We start from the raw sequence: 6,000 nt of genomic DNA on the forward strand, positions 1-6,000 counted from the left end.
AGCCTGCTCTATCCCACCATTCCAGGAAGCATCGGCCATATGTGCCACAGTCACACATATCTGCATAGGCGCTTAGTCATGTGGCCACATTTCTGAGCACGTGCAGAATATTTTCACCCCACTTGAACTGGAGTAGCACTCACTCTGCACAAGCCCCTTTATTCCGTGCTGTCTTTCCCTCTCTCTGTCAGTAGCTCCCCTCTCTCTTCTTATCTTTTCCTATGTGTCCCTTGTCCTTCCTTGGGCCCTGTTCATGAGAGTTTACAGTCTGGAGGAAGAGGGCAATGCTGACACAATACAAGTTGGTGGGACTCGAAGCAAGGATAGGAACTGTAGCTGATAGAATTCCCAGAGAGAGTTGCCTTAAATGGGGTAAGATAAGTTATAGTAAAGAGTTGGGTTTTGAGAGAGCAGTGGAAAACATGAAGGTTGGTGGACAGTCTAGTCTGGAGAGATATGGAGATCCAGATTGTGTGGAGCAGCACAGGAGAAGTCTTGGAGGCAAGAGAGGTGGTTATCAGAGAGGAGCTGAGGTGCAGGTCAGAAGCAGAAGAGATGGGCGAAAGGCAGAGTATCCTTAGGTGAGGTCATAGATGTATGAAACGGAGGTTGATGATGGTGAGTTGCTTGAACTGGTCTTTGAAGGTAATGGAGAGCAAATTGTAGAGATTTGTAGAGTGGTGCAATGGGTGTGGAACAGCAATAGAGTAAGATCAGTCTCACTGCAGCACTTATGGTGAAAAAGAGTGGGAATAGATGGATGAGAGGAAGGCCAGATAGCAGAATGTTGCAGAAGTCTGTGCAGGAAATAATGCAAGAATATATAAGTATTTTGATAACGTCTACAGTGAGAAAGGGGAGTAACCTGTCAAAGTTTTGAAAAAAGGAGGTGACATAACAAAGTAATTGGATGTGTGGTGTAAAGTTGGGGATGAAGTCAAGGATGACACCAAGGCAGCTGGCATAGGAAACTAGGGAGAGTGCGTTGATGTCAAAAGTAAGGAAGGCTAGAGGGGTGAGTGACACTTGAAGTTGGGAAGATATAGAGCTCCATTGGACATGTTAAACTTTAGGTTTTGTTGGGACATCCAAGTGGAGATGACAGAGAGGCATTTTGTAAAAGAGGAGAGAGGTTATGGCAGGAGAGCTATATTTCGGCTTCAGAACATAGATGTGGTAATGGAGGCCAAATAAGTGCATTTGTTTACAGAGAGAAGAGGTATAAAGAGAAAAAGAGTGAGCTGTGAGAGACAGCAACATATATATATATATATATATATATATATATATATATATATATCTCAATCAATATATCATTCTCTCCTTTAAGCTACCTTTCCTTTTCTCTCTCTCTTTCATTTCCCATTCTCTCTTTCCCCCATTCCCTCTCTCTTTCAATCCCTCTCTTTATTTCTCTCCATCCCTCTCTCTGTCTCTCTCTCCTGCCGTCTCTCTCTCATTCCCTCTCTTTCACATACACCTACAAACCTTAGCCCAGGAAGCCCCTGCCAATATTGAGTTACAATTGATTAGCACTGCCTGTGTAATTCTAAACATAACTTTTCTTTGTAATTAACTGCTGGAAAGGATTAGTATCTCTACACAGGAAAAGGAATCAACTGATGTATTGAATGAGCTGCATATTACCCCTGACTCCTTTGTGGTAGAATATATTAACATTATAATCTCAAACACAATTTTTTATGTTACACTATTGTTAGTAGATCAGCTCCTCGGGTCCACAGAGACCCCGACCCTTGGCAATTCACCGAAAGTGTAATTATCTCCCTGAATCTTGGACAGATTTGAGATTACATTTCAACTAAATCTATATCAATGCTTATTTTCTGTCCTGTAGGCTCCAGGTGTTCGGAAATAAGGCTCCAGCCTTCCTGCCCAGCAGAGTAGGGTGTACAAAGGAAGTCTTGCTGGGCATAGGGTAAAAGAAAGGCAGCTCCACACAAAATTATACCTATTTTTTGTTACAAAAACCTGGTTCTTACGCCACAAAGTTAAACAAAACAGTTATGGTAAATTAGCGTTAAATAAAGCCTAGTTTAATGCTCCGTTACAGGCAACTGGGGCATACACGATGGTTAATTGCTATCACAATTAAAAAGAATAGAGCAAATGATTCGTTCTAAGGAGTGTTGAAGGGAACACAAAAAAAAAGGGTCTTACAAATATAATATCAGAGGCGGTGAAAGCTGTTCAGTTTCAGCTTGGTGACTGCCAAGGACTCTCAGACTTTGTGAAGACAGTTATTGTTTGTAAACAGGGATCTCTGCAAGAGTCAGAGTGTGGGAGACCTTCTGTGTTCTTCCTGGAGATCCCGTCAGTGCCGGGAGAGATGTGTGGACAGCTCAACAATTGTCAGTAAAAGTAAAATGTACAACTGTCAGTAATTAAAAAGCATTAATCTAACATCACTCTTATTGTACAGATTAATGGACTGATAAATAATATAAAATTGAAATGACCTTTGCTAATAAATTGTGCAGGGCTTCATTGACAAGAACCATGATTGGGGTAGGGTGAAACTGCAATAGGAACATGACCATTATTGGCTTGTGTGTGCGGTCATCTTTTAAATACGCTAACAACCTGCAGTGGAATAAGAAGCAATCCAGACAATGGCCTGATAGGCCAACTGGCCGGTCTTTGTCAGATTGGACTCACGTATGTCACCCTATTGAATGATAATCCGGTCAATTTACTCACTGGTCAACTTTAGTGCTTATAAAGAACCTCATTTAGAGTCAGATGCAAAGTCCGTTTTAGGCGCATCAAACAAAAAAACACTATCACGCATGTGCAGCAAGCACCATATCCGCCTGCATCTTGGACACAATTAACACTTGCGACTGCGAGAGAATGGGCGGAACGCGGAATTGTGAAGGCGTGACCAAGTAAGTAAATCCTAGACGCAGTGAGGCGCAGACGGGCTAAAGAAAAAGGGCTAAAGCTGTGCGGCAGGAATTAGGTGGCGCAAGCAGTTAGCTAGCTGCAGGAACTGCTCCCAACTCTGTAGGGTATTACGAGTGGGATGTAACTGGGGTTGCTTGCTACTCGTAATACCCTACCAAGCTGCGGCACACTCCCACTCCTACACTTCTTAGACGGACTTTCCGTCCGACTCTAAATGAGGTCCAAAATGAGCATCATTTAAATGTGTTTATCCTGCTTCCCATAAAAAACATGGGCGCAGGACTGTGCAGTTTTAGTACAAACTCCAGAGAAATTGCATGCCAAACACAAACACAATCAACATGTAGTTGTCTATTGTGTTTTTATACACATATGGGAGAGATCATTGGACGTTGCCTAGAATTCTCCAATTCTATGATCTGTGATAAATGCAAGTGGAAGGAGCAGGTAGTGTCCTTAAAGAAATGCAGCACAGTCACCAAACGCATGTGATCTGTAGAGTGGGCATGGGGTTGTTATAAACAGTGGTCTCCATTCTCTGAACCGTTTTCATGCATTGAAAACACCACTGAATGTGAGGACTAAAGGATCTAAAAAATATTAGGAGTTCTCAGTGTAGCCATTCATGGCCGGGGGAACAGAAGTAGTGTGTTAAATAAAAACATTTACTTTTTGTATTTGCTAATCCTTTAAATTGCCAAAGAGATTGCATAGTATGACAGGCGTATGCACAGGATTTTGGTAAGTTTTCATTAAAACATGAACATTCTGGACCTCATGAAGAGTTGGATGGAATTTCCGTATAGAACAATGTAAATTTGTCCCGAAATAAAGACCCATTTTTCAGGGGTATGTTGAACCGGGCGCATATCAGCTGATCCTCATCACTATCAGTTGGTAACTTACACTAGTGGTCGAGCTCCTGACAGGCGTCTGAGTATCAGTCTACATAAGTCACTCCCATAATCTGTTTTGTCTATTCTTACTCGCCCCATCCTTACCCCCGTTCCATTTCTTCAGTAGTAAGAGGCTGCAAGCAGTGGTAAACGCAAGTCGCGACTCGGTCGTCATCTGGCCGCAACCATAACTAATGCTTTGTGCGCATGTGTAATACTAAGAAGTGTATTATGTGCGGCTAATTGCACTTTGTATCCAACACTGCATGACCCCCTCCATGCATATATGTACTGTACAAATACTACATGCAGTACTTATAGCAAACATAATATGTAAGGAACAGCCAGCAAATCACACTGCACTAATAAAGGGAGTCACTGTGAGTACAACAATTTCTCTTTAAATTTTAATCAGTAAGCCTGGCCTGGTTCGGGATTCCAAGTACTTGTACATAGGCAAGCCAAGTTTTTTTTTTCTAGTGCCTGGAAACCCCCTCCAAGCCTGGGGCACTGTATAATTGAGGTGGCTGGACCCTGCCCCCGCTTCACACAGCTCTGCTCGAAAAGGGAGAGCTGCGTGCACCTAACAGTAGTACACGCAGCATTGCCCATGTATACTATGGGGATAGGAAGAGTTGGAGAGCAGCCAAGCACTGTCTAATATTATAGCCACACCCCCATGCATGCTGGTCACGCCCACTGGTGACATGGTGTGGAAACACCCCTCTGCAAATCCTAAGTTTGCCCCTGACTGTATCCCCCCTGCCTATGGGGGGTGAAACATTATTTGCAATGTGCTTGATCAAACTTTATAGATGCTACTACTATAAAAAGGGTGAATTTTGGTATCCACATCTGATTAAACATGATGTAGACCTAGCAAAACATAAAAGTTTAATAAAACACCCCTATGTAATAAACTAACATGTCAGTACAAAGGTTTGTGGTTATTGATTTGATTGATAAAACTGTCAGTGTTGATACTGGCTAGCCTCTGCCCTGGCTATCAATGGCCTGCCTGGCTATATCATCATCTAGAATATCCTCCGCCTATACAGTGACCAGCCCTGGAGATACCAGCAGAAAATTATAGACGGTCATGTCAAAAGGTCATGTCATCATCACCATTTATTTACATAGCGCCACTGATTCCGCAGCGCTGTACAGAGAACTCATTCACATCAGTCCCTGCTCCCATTGGAGCTTACAGTCTAAATTCCCTAACACATACACAGACAGAGAGAGAGAGAGAGAGAGAGAGAGAGAGACAAGGGTCAATTTTGATAGCAGCCAATTAACCTACTAGTATGTTTTTGGAGTGTGGGAGGAAACCAGAGCACCCGGAGGAAACCCACACAAACACGGGGAGAACATACAAACTCCACACCGATAAGGTCATGGTCGGGAATTGAACTCATGACCCCAGTGCTGTGAGGCAGAAGTGCTAACCACTTAGCCACTGTGCTGCCCCACATGTCAACAGATGCTGGCTGGCAAATTTTAGTCTGGGTGGCAAGACTTAGTTCAGCAGCCTATTAGGAATATTTTACATGTAGGTAGCCCTGTGACCCAGCCCAAGGCAGCCCACTGTTGACCTACCCGGGGGGGGGGGGGGGGGGGGCAGACGCCTCCACAGCCCAGCCAGCCCCTGAATGCCAAGGGTATTTTGTATATTAAGTCAACTTCTAACACCAATCCAGTGGGAAAAAAGAAATAGGAAACAAAAAAAACAAACAAACAAAAAACATTTTAAAGCACATGGCTTATCTACTGGTAACTCCTAACATGACGGGGCATTGGAAACAAACTCAAATCTCCAAACTGTAATAAAATGTTTTGCATTAATAAATCGCCCACTCAGTACAATGTGACTGAACCTTTCTAGCTGTGTATAGTGTGTTGAGTCCTTGCTTGTACCCACCATGCACATGAGTGATGCTTGGTGCCACACTGCCCCCATATGCCACTTTGTCTGAAGCACACGTGTGTGTCTACACACTTGTCACTTCTTAAAGAAGTGTTGTCTCATCCTAAAATCTCTTCCACCTGCTACGATTCAGACGGTCCTTCTGTCAATTGAATTTTCCGTTTGCAAATAGCCTTATTACTTCCTGTTGGTGAGAACAGGTTTCTAGTCGATGAACTGCCGTACGTATGCAATTCATAGTCATGCCAC

The sequence above is a fragment of the Mixophyes fleayi genome, chromosome 10 (assembly GCF_038048845.1).
Source record: "Mixophyes fleayi isolate aMixFle1 chromosome 10, aMixFle1.hap1, whole genome shotgun sequence".
NCBI lineage: Eukaryota > Metazoa > Chordata > Amphibia > Anura > Limnodynastidae > Mixophyes > Mixophyes fleayi.